This window comes from Chiloscyllium plagiosum, unplaced genomic scaffold, assembly GCF_037043375.1.
Source record: "Chiloscyllium plagiosum isolate Xiang-an unplaced genomic scaffold, Cpla_swu_hap1 HiC_scaffold_31, whole genome shotgun sequence".
Classification (NCBI taxonomy): Eukaryota; Metazoa; Chordata; class Chondrichthyes; order Orectolobiformes; family Hemiscylliidae; genus Chiloscyllium; species Chiloscyllium plagiosum.
Genome location: NW_028270169.1, coordinates 76178062 through 76202233, shown reverse-complemented (window position 1 = coordinate 76202233; position 24172 = coordinate 76178062). Strand labels below are relative to the sequence as shown.

The 24172-nt window shown below is 46.5% G+C and overlaps 3 non-coding genes across 3 annotated transcripts; all 3 read left to right on the top strand.

The window, feature by feature from the left end:
- Positions 1–5911: 5911 nt before the first annotated feature.
- Positions 5912–5984, top strand: trnav-uac (transfer RNA valine (anticodon UAC)). The gene has a single exon. It is a non-coding gene; the product is annotated as a tRNA-Val (tRNA).
- A 2858-nt stretch (positions 5985–8842) lies between these two features.
- On the top strand, positions 8843–8915 carry trnav-uac (transfer RNA valine (anticodon UAC)). The gene has a single exon. It is a non-coding gene; the product is annotated as a tRNA-Val (tRNA).
- Positions 8916–23497: 14582 nt separating this feature from the next.
- On the top strand, positions 23498–23570 carry trnal-uag (transfer RNA leucine (anticodon UAG)). Its single transcript has one exon. It is a non-coding gene; the product is annotated as a tRNA-Leu (tRNA).
- Positions 23571–24172: the final 602 nt, after the last annotated feature.

Below are 24172 nucleotides of genomic sequence, written 5' to 3'. Positions count from 1 at the left end.
ACTTTCAGTGCTGGGTGCCACTGAGCCTTAGCAGTAGCGACTGCGCCTTGTTTCTGTAGTGTCGTGGTCATCACGTTCGCCTTACGCGCGAAAAGTCCCCAGTTCGAACCTGGGCAGAAACTGCTTTGTTCTTCAACTGCAGCATTTTACATGGACAAGAGCGGAGTTTTCTTGCTTGCTTTCCCATCTGCAAACCTGCCTTCGAATTTACTTGAACAAATCTGCTCTCGTAGTGAAATGTAATGCAACTCCATTTAATTACTGTGCAAAGCATTGTAAAGTTTTTCTCCAACCTGATTGTGATCATATGCCATTCTGTTTGAGAGTGTAGTTACCACCTTCTGATCCTTCCACGAAAAGCAGTACCGCACTTGCATTCCTTGCGCAGGCGGCCCGTTTCCAAGACAGGGAAGAAGCTGATGCGCTGGTGTCACAGCGCACCGCGGATTCCTGAACAAGTCTGTCTGTCAAATGTACCCCCAAAGTCGTCTATGAAGGACATCATTTGGAAGCTGTCTGTCGTTATTTAACGTGCGAGAGTTGTTACCAGAGGTCCTGAATCATGTTTTGGAGCAGTTCGCACGTTAGTGGCTCATTCAACCAGCAACAGCAATGAAAGAAATTACACTCTCAGAGGAACCTCTGGACCTGTGCTTTGATAGCGTCGCTAGTATTAAGGTGCGCCCCGAGATCTAACCACATTGGAACTGAAACGGAGGAATCGACAGAGAGGCTACAGAATGACATCGCATCCATTTGGTTTTCTTTAAATCACTGACGAGCAGGAAAATGTAAACTGGGAGGGCGAGTGGAGAAGTGAGGCAGTTGTAGCTCTGGTGAAATTCCTTCTTTGTGATTCACTCAGCAACCAGAGACGTGTGAAGGTGACTCAGGCGTGAGAGCTCTTCACATCGAGAACAAAAAAGCACTCAAGGGCACTTAGCACCTCTTCCGGAGTGGGGGTGGGGTGAGCTAATTACCTTTTGACTTCTGTTACTATGTTCAGAAACTGCCTTTTAGATTGATGTGAACAGAAACTGCATTTCTAATAAGCACCGTGGAGTTTAGCAAAATTTATTGAGTCGCTTCTCGTCGACTCAGTTGGTATCCCTGTGGCTCATATCCAGGTGTGAACATCTCTGCAGCGAATTGCACGGGTAAGGCAAAAAGGCAAGGAAAGTGGCATCTCGAACCGGCTCCGAGGTCAGAGCATCCTCACAATGTGATCTGTCGTTCTCGGATTGTAATGCTACCTCCGGTTTTAGGGTGGAGAACATTCTTTGGGACTCTTATTCTGCAAAACAGACACAGTGACTGTAACTCTGCTGTGCGGTATGATGTGGAACACGGCCTGCTCAGCTTTGTGCATTTTCCCTGTAGTCCGGTGTGTTTCATGTTCCGTGTAAACGTGAAAGTTGTCCTGTTTCGATCAAAGGGTGAAATCATTTAGCAAAGCAAGAATCGAAATTGCAGTAATGTCAAGCAGCTCATGGTAATTTGACCAAATCATAACCGATCGCATGTTCTCACGCACTCACAGATACATTTGTAGTTGAAAAGATTCTGAGAAGATAGACTCAGCTTACCATTGATAGTTGTCTGGATTGATGGGCTATCATTATCTGCTGCGAAATTGATATTGTAGACGGGCACATCCCAGCAGTTGGGCGAGTCGGAGAGGGATCATGGAACCCTTTTCACGTGGCTTTGCATCGGTTGTTATGCAGGAGCACAATTGGAAGTGCAAGAAAATGGAGCAGCGCGACGGGCTGGTAGTGTGGCCGAGCGGTCTAAGCCGCTGGATTAAGGCTCCAGTCTCGACAGAGGCGTGGGTTCGAATCCCACCGCTGCCATTTCTGCTGATCGTTTCCAACGACGCAGTTTGTTAAAATGCTGTTTCGACTCCTGCTGCATTTCTGTTGAAAACCGAAGAAAATTGGGTTTGCTTCCTGGGCAATTAACTGTGGTGTGGGAAAGTGCCGACTTTTCCGATGTCTGTGCTGTCATGATCGTGTTCGCCTCCCGCGTGGAAAATCGCAAACAGCTCTGCTGTCCCAGGCAAGTTGAGCGTTTACTGGAACCGAATGGCGACTGTGATTTCATTGCTGTTGTGAAACAAAGTCCTGCGGTGGCACGACTCGTCGTTATTTTGTTTTATGGCCAATGGGAAAATCGTTCCAATGAATTGCGATGTCACATGTTATTGAATTTCTCCCATTTCCTTCATTTCCGTCCTGCGGACATCGGAAGGGAAAGGTAATCTAATCGAGTCTGTGATTGGTGAAATTCACTTTTTCATGGCCCATTCTTATTGTGTTCTTTCTTTCTCTCTTTTCAGCATTGTCTGGGAAGTGGTGGTGCACTCAGGCTCCAGTATGTTTGAAAGAGCAGTTTGGAATTGCCCTGTTGTTAGTTGTGAGATTACTTTATGACTCATGCCCCCGGCCTGTCTCACATTTTGCATTCATGCTCGCTGTGTCTGAAAATGCATTTGGTTTGCCAGTTTTGTTTGTGTTCCGTGTTAAATGCTTTCTGTTTTGCGATTCGCTCAATACCTTACGAATTAACAGGGTTTCTGAGGTAACTTGCAGCTGCAAAAATCCTCAACTGAGAATCTGGGAAAATTTCCCGGAGTATGGTCAGTCGGAGCAAAAGTAAGGAAGTCGTTCGTTTCTGCAGTGTCTTACAACGCTACCTTTCCCGTGAGCAGTCGAACAGACGAAATGATTGTGCCACAGACTGCGACGGCAAGCTCCGCTAAAAAGTAATCCTTTACAGCCGGTGTAAGCAACACAATGTTATTGGCGCACACCGCGTGGAAACAGATACTTCGGTGTATCTCGTCCATGCTCACCACATAGCCAAAATTAAAGAAGTCCCATTAGACAACGAGCGATTGGAAACAGAAAGGTGAAAGGTAAAATGGCTTCAACTTTCAGTGCTGGGTGCCACTGAGCCTTAGCAGTAGCGACTGCGCCTTGTTTCTGTAGTGTAGTGGTCATCACGTTCGCCTTACGCGCGAAAAGTCCCCAGTTCGAAACTGGGCAGAAACTGCTTTGTTCTTCAACTGCAGCATTTTACATGGACAGGAGCGGAGTTTTCTTGCTTGCTTTCCCATCTGCAAACCTGCCTTCGAATTTACTTGAACAAATCTGCTCTCGTAGTGAAATGTAATGCAACTCCATTTAATTACTGTGCAAAGCATTGTAAAGTTTTTCTCCAACCTGATTGTGATCATATGCCATTCTGTTTGAGAGTGTAGTTACCGCCTTCTGATCCTTCCACGAAAAGCAGTACCGCACTTGCATTCCTTGCGCAGGCGGCCCGTTTCCAAGACAGGGAAGAAGCTGATGCGCTGGTGTCACAGCGCACCGCGGATTCCTGAACAAGTCTGTCTGTCAAATGTACCCCCAAAGTCGTCTATGAAGGACATCATTTGGAAGCTGTCTGTCGTTATTTAACGTGCGAGAGTTGTTACCAGAGGTCCTGAATCATGTTTTGGAGCAGTTCGCACGTTAGTGGCTCATTCAACCAGCAACAGCAATGAAAGAAATTACACTCTCAGAGGAACCTCTGGACCTGTGCTTTGATAGCGTCGCTAGTATTAAGGTGCGCCCCGAGATCTAACCACATTGGAACTGAAACGGAGGAATCGACAGAGAGGCTACAGAATGACATCGCATCCATTTGGTTTTCTTTAAATCACTGACGAGCAGGAAAATGTAAACTGGGAGGGCGAGTGGAGAAGTGAGGCAGTTGTAGCTCTGGTGAAATTCCTTCTTTGTGATTCACTCAGCAACCAGAGACGTGTGAAGGTGACTCAGGCGTGAGAGCTCTTCACATCGAGAACAAAAAAGCACTCAAGGGCACTTAGCACCTCTTCCGGAGTGGGGGTGTGGTGAGCTAATTACCTTTTGACTTCTGTTACTATGTTCAGAAACTGCCTTTTAGATTGATGTGAACAGAAACTGCATTTCTAATAAGCACCGTGGAGTTTAGCAAAATTTATTGAGTCGCTTCTCGTCGACTCAGTTGGTATCCCTGTGGCTCATATCCAGGTGTGAACATCTCTGCAGCGAATTGCACGGGTAAGGCAAAAAGGCAAGGAAAGTGGCATCTCGAACCGGCTCCGAGGTCAGAGCATCCTCACAATGTGATCTGTCGTTCTCGGATTGTAATGCTACCTCCGGTTTTAGGGTGGAGAACATTCTTTTGGACTCTTATTCTGCAAAACAGACACAGTGACTGTAACTCTGCTGTGCTGTATGATGTGGAACACGGCCTGCTCAGCTTTGTGCATTTTCCCTGTAGTCCGGTGTGTTTCATGTTCCGTGTAAACGTGAAAGTTGTCCTGTTTCGATCAAAGGGTGAAATCATTTAGCAAAGCAAGAATCGAAATTGCAGTAATGTCAAGCAGCTCATGGTAATTTGACCAAATCATAACCGATCGCATGTTCTCACGCACTCACAGATACATTTGTAGTTGAAAAGATTCTGAGAAGATAGACTCAGCTTACCATTGATAGTTGTCTGGATTGATGGGCTATCATTATCTGCTGCGAAATTGATATTGTAGACGGGCACATCCCAGCAGTTGGGCGAGTCGGAGAGGGATCATGGAACCCTTTTCACGTGGCTTTGCATCGGTTGTTATGCAGGAGCACAATTGGAAGTGCAAGAAAATGGGGCAGCGCGGCTGGCTGGTAGTGTGGCCGAGCGGTCTAAGCCGCTGGATTAAGGCTCCCGTCTCGACAGAGGCGTGGGTTCGAATCCCACCGCTGCCCTTTCTGCTGATCGCTTCCAACGACGCAGTTTGTTAAAATGCTGTTTCGACTCCTGCTGCATTTCTGTTGAAAACCGATGAAAATTGGGTTTGCTTCCTGGGCAATTAACTGTGGTGTGGGAAAGTGCCGACTTTTCCGATGTCTGTGCTGTCATGATCGTGTTCGCCTCCCGCGTGGAAAATCGCAAACAGCTCTGCTGTCCCAGGCAAGTTGAGCGTTTACTGGAACCGAATGGCGACTGTGATTTCATTGCTGTTGTGAAACAAAGTCCTGCGGTGGCACGACTCGTCGTTATTTTGTTTTATGGCCAATGGGAAAATCGTTCCAATGAATTGCGATGTCACATGTTATTGAATTTCTCCCATTTCCTTCATTTCCGTCCTGCGGACATCGGAAGGGAAAGGTAATCTAATCGAGTCTGTGATTGGTGAAATTCACTTTTTCATGGCCCATTCTTATTGTGTTCTTTCTTTCTCTCTTTTCAGCATTTTCTGGGAAGTGGTGGTGCACTCAGGCTCCAGTATGTTTGAAAGAGCAGTTTGGAATTGCCCTGTTGTTAGTTGTGAGATTACTTTATGACTCATGCCCCCGGCCTGTCTCACATTTTGCATTCATGCTCGCTGTGTCTGAAAATGCATTTGGTTTGCCAGTTTTGTTTGTGTTCCGTGTTAAATGCTTTCTGTTTTGCGATTCGCTCAATACCTTACGAATTAACAGGGTTTCTGAGGTAACTTGCAGCTGCAAAAATCCTCAACTGAGAATCTGGGAAAATTTCCCGGAGTATGGTCAGTCGGAGCAAAAGTAAGGAAGTCGTTCGTTTCTGCAGTGTCTTACAACGCTACCTTTCCCGTGAGCAGTCGAACAGACGAAATGATTGTGCCACAGACTGCGACGGCAAGCTCCGCTAAAAAGTAATCCTTTACAGCCGGTGTAAGCAACACAATGTTATTGGCGCACACCGCGTGGAAACAGATACTTCGGTGTATCTCGTCCATGCTCACCACATAGCCAAAATTAAAGAAGTCCCATTAAACAACGAGCGATTGGAAACAGAAAGGTGAAAGGTAAAATGGCTTCAACTTTCAGTGCTGGGTGCCACTGAGCCTTAGCAGTAGCGACTGCGCCTTGTTTCTGTAGTGTAGTGGTCATCACGTTCGCCTTACGCGCGAAAGGTCCCCAGTTCGAAACTGGGCAGAAACTGCTTTGTTCTTCAACTGCAGCATTTTACATGGACAGGAGCGGAGTTTTCTTGCTTGCTTTCCCATCTGCAAACCTGCCTTCGAATTTACTTGAACAAATCTGCTCTCGTAGTGAAATGTAATGCAACTCCATTTAATGACTGTGCAAAGCATTGTAAAGTTTTTCTCCAACCTGATTGTGATCATATGCCATTCTGTTTGAGAGTGTAGTTACTGCCTTCTGATCCTTCCACGAAAAGCAGTACCGCAATTGCATTCCTTGCGCAGGCGGCCCGTTTCCAAGACAGGGAAGAAGCTGATGCGCTGGTGTCACAGCGCACCGCGGATTCCTGAACAAGTCTGTCTGTCAAATGTACCCCCAAAGTCGTCTATGAAGGACATCATTTGGAAGCTGTCTGTCGTTATTTAACGTGCGAGAGTTGTTACCAGAGGTCCTGAATCATGTTTTGGAGCAGTTCGCACGTTAGTGGCTCATTCAACCAGCAACAGCAATGAAAGAAATTACACTCTCAGAGGAACCTCTGGACCTGTGCTTTGATAGCGTCGCTAGTATTAAGGTGCGCCCCGAGATCTAACCACATTGGAACTGAAACGGAGGAATCGACAGAGAGGCTACAGAATGACATCGCATCCATTTGGTTTTCTTTAAATCACTGACGAGCAGGAAAATGTAAACTGGGAGGGCGAGTGGAGAAGTGAGGCAGTTGTAGCTCTGGTGAAATTCCTTCTTTGTGATTCACTCAGCAACCAGAGACGTGTGAAGGTGACTCAGGCGTGAGAGCTCTTCACATCGAGAACAAAAAAGCACTCAAGGGCACTTAGCACCTCTTCCGGAGTGGGGGTGGGGTGAGCTAATTACCTTTTGACTTCTGTTACTATGTTCAGAAACTGCCTTTTAGATTGATGTGAACAGAAACTGCATTTCTAATAAGCACCGTGGAGTTTAGCAAAATTTATTGAGTCGCTTCTCGTCGACTCAGTTGGTATCCCTGTGGCTCATATCCAGGTGTGAACATCTCTGCAGCGAATTGCACGGGTAAGGCAAAAAGGCAAGGAAAGTGGCATCTCGAACCGGCTCCGAGGTCAGAGCATCCTCACAATGTGATCTGTCGTTCTCGGATTGTAATGCTACCTCCGGTTTTAGGGTGGAGAACATTCTTTGGGACTCTTATTCTGCAAAACAGACACAGTGACTGTAACTCTGCTGTGCGGTATGATGTGGAACACGGCCTGCTCAGCTTTGTGCATTTTCCCTGTAGTCCGGTGTGTTTCATGTTCCGTGTAAACGTGAAAGTTGTCCTGTTTCGATCAAAGGGTGAAATCATTTAGCAAAGCAAGAATCGAAATTGCAGTAATGTCAAGCAGCTCATGGTAATTTGACCAAATCATAACCGATCGCATGTTCTCACGCACTCACAGATACATTTGTAGTTGAAAAGATTCTGAGAAGATAGACTCAGCTTACCATTGATAGTTGTCTGGATTGATGGGCTATCATTATCTGCTGCGAAATTGATATTGTAGACGGGCACATCCCAGCAGTTGTGCGAGTCGGAGAGGGATCATGGAACCCTTTTCACGTGGATTTGCATCGGTTGTTATGCAGGAGCACAATTGGAAGTGCAAGAAAATGGGGCAGCCCGGCTGGCTGGTAGTGTGGCCGAGCGGTCTAAGCCGCTGGATTAAGGCTCCAGTCTCGACAGAGGCGTGGGTTCGAATCCCACCGCTGCCATTTCTGCTGATCGTTTCCAACGACGCAGTTTGTTAAAATGCTGTTTCGACTCCTGCTGCATTTCTGTTGAAAACCGAAGAAAATTGGGTTTGCTTCCTGGACAATTAACTGTGGTGTGGGAAAGTGCCGACTTTTCCGATGTCTGTGCTGTCATGATCGTGTTCGCCTCCCGCGTGGAAAATCGCAAACAGCTCTGCTGTCCCAGGCAAGTTGAGCGTTTACTGGAACCGAATGGCGACTGTTATTTCATTGCTGTTGTGAAACAAAGTCCTGCGGTGGCACGACTCGTCGTTATTTTGTTTTATGGCCAATGGGAAAATCGTTCCAATGAATTGCGATGTCACATGTTATTGAATTTCTCCCATTTCCTTCATTTCCGTCCTGCGGACATCGGAAGGGAAAGGTAATCTAATCGAGTCTGTGATTGGTGAAATTCACTTTTTCATGGCCCATTCTTATTGTGTTCTTTCTTTCTCTCTTTTCAGCATTGTCTGGGAAGTGGTGGTGCACTCAGGCTCCAGTATGTTTGAAAGAGCAGTTTGGAATTGCCCTGTTGTTAGTTGTGAGATTACTTTATGACTCATGCCCCCGGCCTGTCTCACATTTTGCATTCATGCTCGCTGTGTCTGAAAATGCATTTGGTTTGCCAGTTTTGTTTGTGTTCCGTGTTAAATGCTTTCTGTTTTGCGATTCGCTCAATACCTTACGAATTAACAGGGTTTCTGAGGTAACTTGCAGCTGCAAAAATCCTCAACTGAGAATCTGGGAAAATTTCCCGGAGTATGGTCAGTCGGAGCAAAAGTAAGGAAGTCGTTCGTTTCTGCAGTGTCTTACAACGCTACCTTTCCCGTGAGCAGTCGAACAGACGAAATGATTGTGCCACAGACTGCGACGGCAAGCTCCGCTAAAAAGTAATCCTTTACAGCCGGTGTAAGCAACACAATGTTATTGGCGCACACCGCGTGGAAACAGATACTTCGGTGTATCTCGTCCATGCTCACCACATAGCCAAAATTAAAGAAGTCCCATTAAACAACGAGCGATTGGAAACAGAAAGGTGAAAGGTAAAATGGCTTCAACTTTCAGTGCTGGGTGCCACTGAGCCTTAGCAGTAGCGACTGCGCCTTGTTTCTGTAGTGTAGTGGTCATCACGTTCGCCTTACGCGCGAAAGGTCCCCAGTTCGAAACTGGGCAGAAACTGGTTTGTTCTTCAACTGCAGCATTTTACATGGACAGGAGCGGAGTTTTCTTGCTTGCTTTCCCATCTGCAAACCTGCCTTCGAATTTACTTGAACAAATCTGCTCTCGTAGTGAAATGTAATGCAACTCCATTTAATTACTGTGCAAAGCATTGTAAAGTTTTTCTCCAACCTGATTGTGATCATATGCCATTCTGTTTGAGAGTGTAGTTACCGCCTTCTGATCCTTCCACGAAAAGCAGTACCGCACTTGCATTCCTTGCGCAGGCGGCCCGTTTCCAAGACAGGGAAGAAGCTGATGCGCTGGTGTCACAGCGCACCGCGGATTCCTGAACAAGTCTGTCTGTCAAATGTACCCCCAAAGTCGTCTATGAAGGACATCATTTGGAAGCTGTCTGTCGTTATTTAACGTGCGAGAGTTGTTACCAGAGGTCCTGAATCATGTTTTGGAGCAGTTCGCACGTCAGTGGCTCATTCAACCAGCAACAGCAATGAAAGAAATTACACTCTCAGAGGAACCTCTGGACCTGTGCTTTGATAGCGTCGCTAGTATTAAGGTGCGCCCCGAGATCTAACCACATTGGAACTGAAGCGGAGGAATCGACAGAGAGGCTACAGAATGACATCGCATCCATTTGGTTTTCTTTAAATCACTGACGAGCAGGAAAATGTAAACTGGGAGGGCGAGTGGAGAAGTGAGGCAGTTGTAGCTCTGGTGAAATTCCTTCTTTGTGATTCACTCAGCAACCAGAGACGTGTGAAGGTGACTCAGGCGTGAGAGCTCTTCACATCGAGAACAAAAAAGCACTCAAGGGCACTTAGCACCTCTTCCGGAGTGGGGGTGGGGTGAGCTAATTACCTTTTGACTTCTGTTACTATGTTCAGAAACTGCCTTTTAGATTGATGTGAACAGAAACTGCATTTCTAATAAGCACCGTGGAGTTTAGCAAAATTTATTGAGTCGCTTCTCGTCGACTCAGTTGGTATCCCTGTGGCTCATATCCAGGTGTGAACATCTCTGCAGCGAATTGCACGGGTAAGGCAAAAAGGCAAGGAAAGTGGCATCTCGAACCGGCTCCGAGGTCAGAGCATCCTCACAATGTGATCTGTCGTTCTCGGATTGTAATGCTACCTCCGGTTTTAGGGTGGAGAACATTCTTTGGGACTCTTATTCTGCAAAACAGACACAGTGACTGTAACTCTGCTGTGCGGTATGATGTGGAACACGGCCTGCTCAGCTTTGTGCATTTTCCCTGTAGTCCGGTGTGTTTCATGTTCCGTGTAAACGTGAAAGTTGTCCTGTTTCGATCAAAGGGTGAAATCATTTAGCAAAGCAAGAATCGAAATTGCAGTAATGTCAAGCAGCTCATGGTAATTTGACCAAATCATAACCGATCGCATGTTCTCACGCACTCACAGATACATTTGTAGTTGAAAAGATTCTGAGAAGATAGACTCAGCTTACCATTGATAGTTGTCTGGATTGATGGGCTATCATTATCTGCTGCGAAATTGATATTGTAGACGGGCACATCCCAGCAGTTGTGCGAGTCGGAGAGGGATCATGGAACCCTTTTCACGTGGCTTTGCATCGGTTGTTATGCAGGAGCACAATTGGAAGTGCAAGAAAATGGGGCAGCGCGGCTGGCTGGTAGTGTGGCCGAGCGGTCTAAGCCGCTGGATTAAGGCTCCAGTCTCGACAGAGGCGTGGGTTCGAATCCCACCGCTGCCATTTCTGCTGATCGTTTCCAACGACGCAGTTTGTTAAAATGCTGTTTCGACTCCTGCTGCATTTCTGTTGAAAACCGAAGAAAATTGGGTTTGCTTCCTGGGCAATTAACTGTGGTGTGGGAAAGTGCCGACTTTTCCGATGTCTGTGCTGTCATGATCGTGTTCGCCTCCCGCGTGGAAAATCGCAAACAGCTCTGCTGTCCCAGGCAAGTTGAGCGTTTACTGGAACCGAATGGCGACTGTGATTTCATTGCTGTTGTGAAACAAAGTCCTGCGGTGGCACGACTCGTCGTTATTTTGTTTTATGGCCAATGGGAAAATCGTTCCAATGAATTGCGATGTCACATGTTATTGAATTTCTCCCATTTCCTTCATTTCCGTCCTGCGGACATCGGAAGGGAAAGGTAATCTAATCGAGTCTGTGATTGGTGAAATTCACTTTTTCATGGCCCATTCTTATTGTGTTCTTTCTTTCTCTCTTTTCAGCATTGTCTGGGAAGTGGTGGTGCACTCAGGCTCCAGTATGTTTGAAAGAGCAGTTTGGAATTGCCCTGTTGTTAGTTGTGAGATTACTTTATGACTCATGCCCCCGGCCTGTCTCACATTTTGCATTCATGCTCGCTGTGTCTGAAAATGCATTTGGTTTGCCAGTTTTGTTTGTGTTCCGTGTTAAATGCTTTCTGTTTTGCGATTCGCTCAATACCTTACGAATTAACAGGGTTTCTGAGGTAACTTGCAGCTGCAAAAATCCTCAACTGAGAATCTGGGAAAATTTCCCGGAGTATGGTCAGTCGGAGCAAAAGTAAGGAAGTCGTTCGTTTCTGCAGTGTCTTACAACGCTACCTTTCCCGTGAGCAGTCGAACAGACGAAATGATTGTGCCACAGACTGCGACGGCAAGCTCCGCTAAAAAGTAATCCTTTACAGCCGGTGTAAGCAACACAATGTTATTGGCGCACACCGCGTGGAAACAGATACTTCGGTGTATCTCGTCCATGCTCACCACATAGCCAAAATTAAAGAAGTCCCATTAAACAACGAGCGATTGGAAACAGAAAGGTGAAAGGTAAAATGGCTTCAACTTTCAGTGCTGGGTGCCACTGAGCCTTAGCAGTAGCGACTGCGCCTTGTTTCTGTAGTGTAGTGGTCATCACGTTCGCCTTACGCGCGAAAAGTCCCCAGTTCGAAACTAGGCAGAAACTGCTTTGTTCTTCAACTGCAGCATTTTACATGGACAGGAGCGGAGTTTTCTTGCTTGCTTTCCCATCTGCAAACCTGCCTTCGAATTTACTTGAACAAATCTGCTCTCGTAGTGAAATGTAATGCAACTCCATTTAATTACTGTGCAAACCATTGTAAAGTTTTTCTCCAACCTGATTGTGATCATATGCCATTCTGTTTGAGAGTGTAGTTACCGCCTTCTGATCCTTCCACGAAAAGCAGTACCGCACTTGCATTCCTTGCGCAGGCGGCCCGTTTCCAAGACAGGGAAGAAGCTGATGCGCTGGTGTCACAGCGCACCGCGGATTCCTGAACAAGTCTGTCTGTCAAATGTACCCCCAAAGTCGTCTATGAAGGACATCATTTGGAAGCTGTCTGTCGTTATTTAACGTGCGAGAGTTGTTACCAGAGGTCCTGAATCATGTTTTGGAGCAGTTCGCACGTTAGTGGCTCATTCAACCAGCAACAGCAATGAAAGAAATTACACTCTCAGAGGAACCTCTGGACCTGTGCTTTGATAGCGTCGCTAGTATTAAGGTGCGCCCCGAGATCTAACCACATTGGAACTGAAACGGAGGAATCGACAGAGAGGCTACAGAATGACATCGCATCCATTTGGTTTTCTTAAAATCACTGACGAGCAGGAAAATGTAAACTGGGAGGGCGAGTGGAGAAGTGAGGCAGTTGTAGCTCTGGTGAAATTCCTTCTTTGTGATTCACTCAGCAACCAGAGACGTGTGAAGGTGACTCAGGCGTGAGAGCTCTTCACATCGAGAACAAAAAAGCACTCAAGGGCACTTAGCACCTCTTCCGGAGTGGGGGTGTGGTGAGCTAATTACCTTTTGACTTCTGTTACTATGTTCAGAAACTGCCTTTTAGATTGATGTGAACAGAAACTGCATTTCTAATAAGCACCGTGGAGTTTAGCAAAATTTATTGAGTCGCTTCTCGTCGACTCAGTTGGTATCCCTGTGGCTCATATCCAGGTGTGAACATCTCTGCAGCGAATTGCACGGGTAAGGCAAAAAGGCAAGGAAAGTGGCATCTCGAACCGGCTCCGAGGTCAGAGCATCCTCACAATGTGATCTGTCGTTCTCGGATTGTAATGCTACCTCCGGTTTTAGGGTGGAGAACATTCTTTGGGACTCTTATTCTGCAAAACAGACACAGTGACTGTAACTCTGCTGTGCGGTATGATGTGGAACACGGCCTGCTCAGCTTTGTGCATTTTCCCTGTAGTCCGGTGTGTTTCATGTTCCGTGTAAACGTGAAAGTTGTCCTGTTTCGATCAAAGGGTGAAATCATTTAGCAAAGCAAGAATCGAAATTGCAGTAATGTCAAGCAGCTCATGGTAATTTGACCAAATCATAACCGATCGCATGTTCTCACGCACTCACAGATACATTTGTAGTTGAAAAGATTCTGAGAAGATAGACTCAGCTTACCATTGATAGTTGTCTGGATTGATGGGCTATCATTATCTGCTGCGAAATTGATATTGTAGACGGGCACATCCCAGCAGTTGGGCGAGTCGGAGAGGGATCATGGAACCCTTTTCACGTGGCTTTGCATCGGTTGTTATGCAGGAGCACAATTGGAAGTGCAAGAAAATGGGCCGTCGCGGCTGGCTGGTAGTGTGGCCGAGCGGTCTAAGCCGCTGGATTAAGGCTCCAGTCTCGACAGAGGCGTGGGTTCGAATCCCACCGCTGCCATTTCTGCTGATCGCTTCCAACGACGCAGTTTGTTAAAATGCTGTTTCGACTCCTGCTGCATTTCTGTTGAAAACCGAAGAAAATTGGGTTTGCTTCCTGGGCAATTAACTGTGGTGTGGGAAAGTGCCGACTTTTCCGATGTCTGTGCTGTCATGATCGTGTTCGCCTCCCGCGTGGAAAATCGCAAACAGCTCTGCTGTCCCAGGCAAGTTGAGCGTTTACTGGAACCGAATGGCGACTGTGATTTCATTGCTGTTGTGAAACAAAGTCCTGCGGTGGCACGACTCGTCGTTATTTTGTTTTATGGCCAATGGGAAAATCGTTCCAATGAATTGCGATGTCACATGTTATTGAATTTCTCCCATTTCCTTCATTTCCGTCCTGCGGACATCGGAAGGGAAAGGTAATCTAATCGAGTCTGTGATTGGTGAAATTCACTTTTTCATGGCCCATTCTTATTGTGTTCTTTCTTTCTCTCTTTTCAGCATTTTCTGGGAAGTGGTGGTGCACTCAGGCTCCAGTATGTTTGAAAGAGCAGTTTGGAATTGCCCTGTTGTTAGTTGTGAGATTACTTTATGACTCATGCCCCCGGCCTGTCTCACATTTTGCATTCATGCTCGCTGTGTCTGAAAATGCATTTGGTTTGCCAGTTTTGTTTGTGTTCCGTGTTAAATGCTTTCTGTTTTGCGATTCGCTCAATACATTACGAATTAACAGGGTTTCTGAGGTAACTTCCAGCTGCAAAAATCCTCAACTGAGAATCTGGGAAAATTTCCCGGAGTATGGTCAGTCGGAGCAAAAGTAAGGAAGTCGTTCGTTTCTGCAGTGTCTTACAACGCTACCTTTCCCGTGAGCAGTCGAACAGACGAAATGATTGTGCCACAGACTGCGACGGCAAGCTCCGCTAAAAAGTAATCCTTTACAGCCGGTGTAAGCAACACAATGTTATTGGCGCACACCGCGTGGAAACAGATACTTCGGTGTATCTCGTCCATGCTCACCACATAGCCAAAATTAAAGAAGTCCCATTAAACAACGAGCGATTGGAAACAGAAAGGTGAAAGGTAAAATGGCTTCAACTTTCAGTGCTGGGTGCCACTGAGCCTTAGCAGTAGCGACTGCGCCTTGTTTCTGTAGTGTAGTGGTCATCACGTTCGCCTTACGCGCGAAAGGTCCCCTGTTCGAAACTGGGCAGAAACTGCTTTGTTCTTCAACTGCAGCATTTTACATGGACAGGAGCGGAGTTTTCTTGCTTGCTTTCCCATCTGCAAACCTGCCTTCGAATTTACTTGAACAAATCTGCTCTCGTAGTGAAATGTAATGCAACTCCATTTAATTACTGTGCAAAGCATTGTAAAGTTTTTCTCCAACCTGATTGTGATCATATGCCATTCTGTTTGAGAGTGTAGTTACCGCCTTCTGATCCTTCCACGAAAAGCAGTACCGCACTTGCATTCCTTGCGCAGGCGGCCCGTTTCCAAGACAGGGAAGAAGCTGATGCGCTGGTGTCACAGCGCACCGCGGATTCCTGAACAAGTCTGTCTGTCAAATGTACCCCCAAAGTCGTCTATGAAGGACATCATTTGGAAGCTGTCTGTCGTTATTTAACGTGCGAGAGTTGTTACCAGAGGTCCTGAATCATGTTTTGGAGCAGTTCGCACGTTAGTGGCTCATTCAACCAGCAACAGCAATGAAAGAAATTACACTCTCAGAGGAACCTCTGGACCTGTGCTTTGATAGCGTCGCTAGTATTAAGGTGCGCCCCGAGATCTAACCACATTGGAACTGAAACGGAGGAATCGACAGAGAGGCTACAGAATGACATCGCATCCATTTGGTTTTCTTTAAATCACTGACGAGCAGGAAAATGTAAACTGGGAGGGCGAGTGGAGAAGTGAGGCAGTTGTAGCTCTGGTGAAATTCCTTCTTTGTGATTCACTCAGCAACCAGAGACGTGTGAAGGTGACTCAGGCGTGAGAGCTCTTCACATCGAGAACAAAAAAGCACTCAAGGGCACTTAGCACCTCTTCCGGAGTGGGGGTGTGGTGAGCTAATTACCTTTTGACTTCTGTTACTATGTTCAGAAACTGCCTTTTAGATTGATGTGAACAGAAACTGCATTTCTAATAAGCACCGTGGAGTTTAGCAAAATTTATTGAGTCGCTTCTCGTCGACTCAGTTGGTATCCCTGTGGCTCATATCCAGGTGTGAACATCTCTGCAGCGAATTGCACGGGTAAGGCAAAAAGGCAAGGAAAGTGGCATCTCGAACCGGCTCCGAGGTCAGAGCATCCTCACAATGTGATCTGTCGTTCTCGGATTGTAATGCTACCTCCGGTTTTAGGGTGGAGAACATTCTTTGGGACTCTTATTCTGCAAAACAGACACAGTGACTGTAACTCTGCTGTGCGGTATGATGTGGAACACGGCCTGCTCAGCTTTGTGCATTTTCCCTGTAGTCCGGTGTGTTTCATGTTCCGTGTAAACGTGAAAGTTGTCCTGTTTCGATCAAAGGGTGAAATCATTTAGCAAAGCAAGAATCGAAATTGCAGTAATGTCAAGCAGCTCATGGTAATTTGACCAAATCATAACCGATCGCATGTTCTCACGCACTCACAGATACATTTGTAGTTGAAAAGATTCTGAGAAGATAGACTCAGCTTACCATTGATAGTTGTCTGGATTGATGGGCTATCATTATCTGCTGCGAAATTGATATTGTAGACGGGCACATCCCAGCAGTTGTGCGAGTCGGAGAGGGATCATGGAACCCTTTTCACGTGGCTTTGCATCGGTTGTTATGCAGGAGCACAATTGGAAGTGCAAGAAAATGGGCCGTCGCGGCTGGCTGGTAGTGTGGCCGAGCGGTCTAAGCCGCTGGATTAAGGCTCCAGTCTCGACAGAGGCGTGGGTTCGAATCCCACCGCTGCCATTTCTGCTGATCGCTTCCAACGACGCAGTTTGTTAAAATGCTGTTTCGACTCCTGCTGCATTTCTGTTGAAAACCGAAGAAAATTGGGTTTGCTTCCTGGGCAATTAACTGTGGTGTGGGAAAGTGCCGACTTTTCCGATGTCTGTGCTGTCATGATCGTGTTCGCCTCCCGCGTGGAAAATCGCAAACAGCTCTGCTGTCCCAGGCAAGTTGAGCGTTTACTGGAACCGAATGGCGACTGTGATTTCATTGCTGTTGTGAAACAAAGTCCTGCGGTGGCACGACTCGTCGTTATTTTGTTTTATGGCCAATGGGAAAATCGTTCCAATGAATTGCGATGTCACATGTTATTGAATTTCTCCCATTTCCTTCATTTCCGTCCTGCGGACATCGGAAGGGAAAGGTAATCTAATCGAGTCTGTGATTGGTGAAATTCACTTTTTCATGGCCCATTCTTATTGTGTTCTTTCTTTCTCTCTTTTCAGCATTTTCTGGGAAGTGGTGGTGCACTCAGGCTCCAGTATGTTTGAAAGAGCAGTTTGGAATTGCCCTGTTGTTAGTTGTGAGATTACTTTATGACTCATGCCCCCGGCCTGTCTCACATTTTGCATTCATGCTCGCTGTGTCTGAAAATGCATTTGGTTTGCCAGTTTTGTTTGTGTTCCGTGTTAAATGCTTTCTGTTTTGCGATTCGCTCAATACATTACGAATTAACAGGGTTTCTGAGGTAACTTCCAGCTGCAAAAATCCTCAACTGAGAATCTGGGAAAATTTCCCGGAGTATGGTCAGTCGGAGCAAAAGTAAGGAAGTCGTTCGTTTCTGCAGTGTCTTACAACGCTACCTTTCCCGTGAGCAGTCGAACAGACGAAATGATTGTGCCACAGACTGCGACGGCAAGCTCCGCTAAAAAGTAATCCTTTACAGCCGGTGTAAGCAACACAATGTTATTGGCGCACACCGCGTGGAAACAGATACTTCGGTGTATCTCGTCCATGCTCACCACATAGCCAAAATTAAAGAAGTCCCATTAAACAACGAGCGATTGGAAACAGAAAGGTGAAAGGTAAAATGGCTTCAACTTTCAGTGCTGGGTGCCACTGAGCCTTAGCAGTAGCGACTGCGCCTTGTTTCTGTAGTGTAGTGGTCATCACGTTCGCCTTACGCGCGAAAGGTCCCCTGTTCGAAACTGGGCAGAAACTGCTTTGTTCTTCAACTGCAGCATTTTACATGGACAGGAGCGGAGTTTTCTTGCTTGCTTTCCCATCTGCAAACCTGCCTTCGAATTTACTTGAACAAATCTGCTCTCGTAGTGAAATGTAATGCAACTCCATTTAATTACTGTGCAAAGCATTGTAAAGTTTTTCTCCAACCTGATTGTGATCATATGCCATTCTGTTTGAGAGTGTAGTTACCGCCTTCTGATCCTTCCACGAAAAGCAGTACCGCACTTGCATTCCTTGCGCAGGCGACCCGTTTCCAAGACAGGGAAGAAGCTGATGCGCTGGTGTCACAGCGCACCGCGGATTCCTGAACAAGTCTGTCTGTCAAATGTACCCCCAAAGTCGTCTATGAAGGACATCATTTGGAAGCTGTCTGTCGTTATTTAACGTGCGAGAGTTGTTACCAGAGGTCCTGAATCATGTTTTGGAGCAGTTCGCACGTTAGTGGCTCATTCAACCAGCAACAGCAATGAAAGAAATTACACTCTCAGAGGAACCTCTGGACCTGTGCTTTGATAGCGTCGCTAGTATTAAGGTGCGCCCCGAGATCTAACCACATTGGAACTGAAACGGAGGAATCGACAGAGAGGCTACAGAATGACATCGCATCCATTTGGTTTTCTTAAAATCACTGACGAGCAGGAAAATGTAAACTGGGAGGGCGAGTGGAGAAGTGAGGCAGTTGTAGCTCTGGTGAAATTCCTTCTTTGTGATTCACTCAGCAACCAGAGACGTGTGAAGGTGACTCAGGCGTGAGAGCTCTTCACATCGAGAACAAAAAAGCACTCAAGGGCACTTAGCACCTCTTCCGGAGTGGGGGTGGGGTGAGCTAATTACCTTTTGACTTCTGTTACTATGTTCAGAAACTGCCTTTTAGATTGATGTGAACAGAAACTGCATTTCTAATAAGCACCGTGGAGTTTAGCAAAATTTATTGAGTCGCTTCTCGTCGACTCAGTTGGTATCCCTGTGGCTCATATCCAGGTGTGAACATCTCTGCAGCGAATTGCACGGGTAAGGCAAAAAGGCAAGGAAAGTGGCATCTCGAACCGGCTCCGAGGTCAGAGCATCCTCACAATGTGATCTGTCGTTCTCGGATTGTAATGCTACCTCCGGTTTTAGGGTGGAGAACATTCTTTGGGACTCTTATTCTGCAAAACAGACACAGTGACTGTAACTCTGCTGTGCGGTATGATGTGGAACACGGCCTGCTCAGCTTTGTGCATTTTCCCTGTAGTCCGGTGTGTTTCATGTTCCGTGTAAACGTGAAAGTTGTCCTGTTTCGATCAAAGGGTGAAATCATTTAGCAAAGCAAGAATCGAAATTGCAGTAATGTCAAGCAGCTCATGGTAATTTGACCAAATCATAACCGATCGCATGTTCTCACGCACTCACAGATACATTTGTAGTTGAAAAGATTCTGAGAAGATAGACTCAGCTTACCATTGATAGTTGTCTGGATTGATGGGCTATCATTATCTGCTGCGAAATTGATATTGTAGACGGGCACATCCCAGCAGTTGTGCGAGTCGGAGAGGGATCATGGAACCCTTTTCACGTGGCTTTGCATCGGTTGTTATGCAGGAGCACAATTGGAAGTGCAAGAAAATGGGGCAGCGCGGCTGGCTGGTAGTGTGGCCGAGCGGTCTAAGCCGCTGGATTAAGGCTCCAGTCTCGACAGAGGCGTGGGTTCGAATCCCACCGCTGCCATTTCTGCTGATCGTTTCCAACGACGCAGTTTGTTAAAATGCTGTTTCGACTCCTGCTGCATTTCTGTTGAAAACCGAAGAAAATTGGGTTTGCTTCCTGGGCAATTAACTGTGGTGTGGGAAAGTGCCGACTTTTCCGATGTCTGTGCTGTCATGATCGTGTTCGCCTCCCGCGTGGAAAATCGCAAACAGCTCTGCTGTCCCAGGCAAGTTGAGCGTTTACTGGAACCGAATGGCGACTGTGATTTCATTGCTGTTGTGAAACAAAGTCCTGCGGTGGCACGACTCGTCGTTATTTTGTTTTATGGCCAATGGGAAAATCGTTCCAATGAATTGCGATGTCACATGTTATTGAATTTCTCCCATTTCCTTCATTTCCGTCCTGCGGACATCGGAAGGGAAAGGTAATCTAATCGAGTCTGTGATTGGTGAAATTCACTTTTTCATGGCCCATTCTTATTGTGTTCTTTCTTTCTCTCTTTTCAGCATTGTCTGGGAAGTGGTGGTGCACTCAGGCTCCAGTATGTTTGAAAGAGCAGTTTGGAATTGCCCTGTTGTTAGTTGTGAGATTACTTTATGACTCATGCCCCCGGCCTGTCTCACATTTTGCATTCATGCTCGCTGTGTCTGAAAATGCATTTGGTTTGCCAGTTTTGTTTGTGTTCCGTGTTAAATGCTTTCTGTTTTGCGATTCGCTCAATACCTTACGAATTAACAGGGTTTCTGAGGTAACTTGCAGCTGCAAAAATCCTCAACTGAGAATCTGGGAAAATTTCCCGGAGTATGGTCAGTCGGAGCAAAAGTAAGGAAGTCGTTCGTTTCTGCAGTGTCTTACAACGCTACCTTTCCCGTGAGCAGTCGAACAGACGAAATGATTGTGCCACAGACTGCGACGGCAAGCTCCGCTAAAAAGTAATCCTTTACAGCCGGTGTAAGCAACACAATGTTATTGGCGCACACCGCGTGGAAACAGATACTTCGGTGTATCTCGTCCATGCTCACCACATAGCCAAAATTAAAGAAGTCCCATTAAACAACGAGCGATTGGAAACAGAAAGGTGAAAGGTAAAATGGCTTCAACTTTCAGTGCTGGGTGCCACTGAGCCTTAGCAGTAGCGACTGCGCCTTGTTTCTGTAGTGTAGTGGTCATCACGTTCGCCTTACGCGCGAAAAGTCCCCAGTTCGAAACTGGGCAGAAACTGCTTTGTTCTTCAACTGCAGCATTTTACATGGACAGGAGCGGAGTTTTCTTGCTTGCTTTCCCATCTGCAAACCTGCCTTCGAATTTACTTGAACAAATCTGCTCTCGTAGTGAAATGTAATGCAACTCCATTTAATTACTGTGCAAAGCATTGTAAAGTTTTTCTCCAACCTGATTGTGATCATATGCCATTCTGTTTGAGAGTGTAGTTACCGCCTTCTGATCCTTCCACGAAAAGCAGTACCGCACTTGCATTCCTTGCGCAGGCGGCCCGTTTCCAAGACAGGGAAGAAGCTGATGCGCTGGTGTCACAGCGCACCGCGGATTCCTGAACAAGTCTGTCTGTCAAATGTACCCCCAAAGTCGTCTATGAAGGACATCATTTGGAAGCTGTCTGTCGTTATTTAACGTGCGAGAGTTGTTACCAGAGGTCCTGAATCATGTTTTGGAGCAGTTCGCACGTTAGTGGCTCATTCAACCAGCAACAGCAATGAAAGAAATTACACTCTCAGAGGAACCTCTGGACCTGTGCTTTGATAGCGTCGCTAGTATTAAGGTGCGCCCCGAGATCTAACCACATTGGAACTGAAACGGAGGAATCGACAGAGAGGCTACAGAATGACATCGCATCCATTTGGTTTTCTTTAAATCACTGACGAGCAGGAAAATGTAAACTGGGAGGGCGAGTGGAGAAGTGAGGCAGTTGTAGCTCTGGTGAAATTCCTTCTTTGTGATTCACTCAGCAACCAGAGACGTGTGAAGGTGACTCAGGCGTGAGAGCTCTTCACATCGAGAACAAAAAAGCACTCAAGGGCACTTAGCACCTCTTCCGGAGTGGGGGTGTGGTGAGCTAATTACCTTTTGACTTCTGTTACTATGTTCAGAAACTGCCTTTTAGATTGATGTGAACAGAAACTGCATTTCTAATAAGCACCGTGGAGTTTAGCAAAATTTATTGAGTCGCTTCTCGTCGACTCAGTTGGTATCCCTGTGGCTCATATCCAGGTGTGAACATCTCTGCAGCGAATTGCACGGGTAAGGCAAAAAGGCAAGGAAAGTGGCATCTCGAACCGGCTCCGAGGTCAGAGCATCCTCACAATGTGATCTGTCGTTCTCGGATTGTAATGCTACCTCCGGTTTTAGGGTGGAGAACATTCTTTGGGACTCTTATTCTGCAAAACAGACACAGTGACTGTAACTCTGCTGTGCGGTATGATGTGGAACACGGCCTGCTCAGCTTTGTGCATTTTCCCTGTAGTCCGGTGTGTTTCATGTTCCGTGTAAACGTGAAAGTTGTCCTGTTTCGATCAAAGGGTGAAATCATTTAGCAAAGCAAGAATCGAAATTGCAGTAATGTCAAGCAGCTCATGGTAATTTGACCAAATCATAACCGATCGCATGTTCTCACGCACTCACAGATACATTTGTAGTTGAAAAGATTCTGAGAAGATAGACTCAGCTTACCATTGATAGTTGTCTGGATTGATGGGCTATCATTATCTGCTGCGAAATTGATATTGTAGACGGGCACATCCCAGCAGTTGTGCGAGTCGGAGAGGGATCATGGAACCCTTTTCACGTGGCTTTGCATCGGTTGTTATGCAGGAGCACAATTGGAAGTGCAAGAAAATGGGCCGTCGCGGCTGGCTGGTAGTGTGGCCGAGCGGTCTAAGCCGCTGGATTAAGGCTCCAGTCTCGACAGAGGCGTGGGTTCGAATCCCACCGCTGCCATTTCTGCTGATCGCTTCCAACGACGCAGTTTGTTAAAATGCTGTTTCGACTCCTGCTGCATTTCTGTTGAAAACCGAAGAAAATTGGGTTTGCTTCCTGGGCAATTAACTGTGGTGTGGGAAAGTGCCGACTTTTCCGATGTCTGTGCTGTCATGATCGTGTTCGCCTCCCGCGTGGAAAATCGCAAACAGCTCTGCTGTCCCAGGCAAGTTGAGCGTTTACTGGAACCGAATGGCGACTGTGATTTCATTGCTGTTGTGAAACAAAGTCCTGCGGTGGCACGACTCGTCGTTATTTTGTTTTATGGCCAATGGGAAAATCGTTCCAATGAATTGCGATGTCACATGTTATTGAATTTCTCCCATTTCCTTCATTTCCGTCCTGCGGACATCGGAAGGGAAAGGTAATCTAATCGAGTCTGTGATTGGTGAAATTCACTTTTTCATGGCCCATTCTTATTGTGTTCTTTCTTTCTCTCTTTTCAGCATTTTCTGGGAAGTGGTGGTGCACTCAGGCTCCAGTATGTTTGAAAGAGCAGTTTGGAATTGCCCTGTTGTTAGTTGTGAGATTACTTTATGACTCATGCCCCCGGCCTGTCTCACATTTTGCATTCATGCTCGCTGTGTCTGAAAATGCATTTGGTTTGCCAGTTTTGTTTGTGTTCCGTGTTAAATGCTTTCTGTTTTGCGATTCGCTCAATACATTACGAATTAACAGGGTTTCTGAGGTAACTTCCAGCTGCAAAAATCCTCAACTGAGAATCTGGGAAAATTTCCCGGAGTATGGTCAGTCGGAGCAAAAGTAAGGAAGTCGTTCGTTTCTGCAGTGTCTTACAACGCTACCTTTCCCGTGAGCAGTCGAACAGACGAAATGATTGTGCCACAGACTGCGACGGCAAGCTCCGCTAAAAAGTAATCCTTTACAGCCGGTGTAAGCAACACAATGTTATTGGCGCACACCGCGTGGAAACAGATACTTCGGTGTATCTCGTCCATGCTCACCACATAGCCAAAATTAAAGAAGTCCCATTAAACAACGAGCGATTGGAAACAGAAAGGTGAAAGGTAAAATGGCTTCAACTTTCAGTGCTGGGTGCCACTGAGCCTTAGCAGTAGCGACTGCGCCTTGTTTCTGTAGTGTAGTGGTCATCACGTTCGCCTTAGGCGCGAAAGGTCCCCTGTTCGAAACTGGGCAGAAACTGCTTTGTTCTTCAACTGCAGCATTTTACATGGACAGGAGCGGAGTTTTCTTGCTTGCTTTCCCATCTGCAAACCTGCCTTCGAATTTACTTGAACAAATCTGCTCTCGTAGTGAAATGTAATGCAACTCCATTTAATTACTGTGCAAAGCATTGTAAAGTTTTTCTCCAACCTGATTGTGATCATATGCCATTCTGTTTGAGAGTGTAGTTACCGCCTTCTGATCCTTCCACGAAAAGCAGTACCGCACTTGCATTCCTTGCGCAGGCGACCCGTTTCCAAGACAGGGAAGAAGCTGATGCGCTGGTGTCACAGCGCACCGCGGATTCCTGAACAAGTCTGTCTGTCAAATGTACCCCCAAAGTCGTCTATGAAGGACATCATTTGGAAGCTGTCTGTCGTTATTTAACGTGCGAGAGTTGTTACCAGAGGTCCTGAATCATGTTTTGGAGCAGTTCGCACGTTAGTGGCTCATTCAACCAGCAACAGCAATGAAAGAAATTACACTCTCAGAGGAACCTCTGGACCTGTGCTTTGATAGCGTCGCTAGTATTAAGGTGCGCCCCGAGATCTAACCACATTGGAACTGAAACGGAGGAATCG